Source organism: Dryas octopetala, chromosome 2 (genome assembly GCF_963921425.1).
Source record: "Dryas octopetala chromosome 2, drDryOcto1.1, whole genome shotgun sequence".
NCBI lineage: Eukaryota > Viridiplantae > Streptophyta > Magnoliopsida > Rosales > Rosaceae > Dryas > Dryas octopetala.
Window position 1 is genome coordinate 10,045,221 of NC_141367.1, and position 305 is coordinate 10,045,525.

The following is a 305-nucleotide window of genomic DNA, read 5'->3' on the forward strand; positions in this document are numbered from 1 at the left end:
GCCGAGCTTAGCAACGCAAGCTTGTAACCCAAGTGGGGGCATTGAGGTGTTGGGACATTGACTCAGCATTTGCTGGTCGGGTTTGGTGTGGCTTCAATCTGGCCCGCCCATTCCAAGCGAGGGGTTGAGCTTTGTGGCTTGGGCGAAGGCTCGGGTCACACGGCTTCTAGAGTGGAGGGCACAGCGTGAGGCTGTCTTCACAGAGCAGCGATTACCTTCCGCTCTTTGCAGTGGAAGGATAACGGGTCGGTGCCACCCTGATCCATCATCGTCTGCCGGGCTCTGCCAATTGGACCAACACCTTT

At 57.4% G+C, this 305-nt stretch overlaps 1 non-coding gene across 1 annotated transcript; it reads left to right on the forward strand.

Annotated features, from left to right (window-relative positions):
* On the forward strand, window positions 1-305 carry LOC147292978 (signal recognition particle RNA). Its single transcript, XR_015120972.1, has one exon.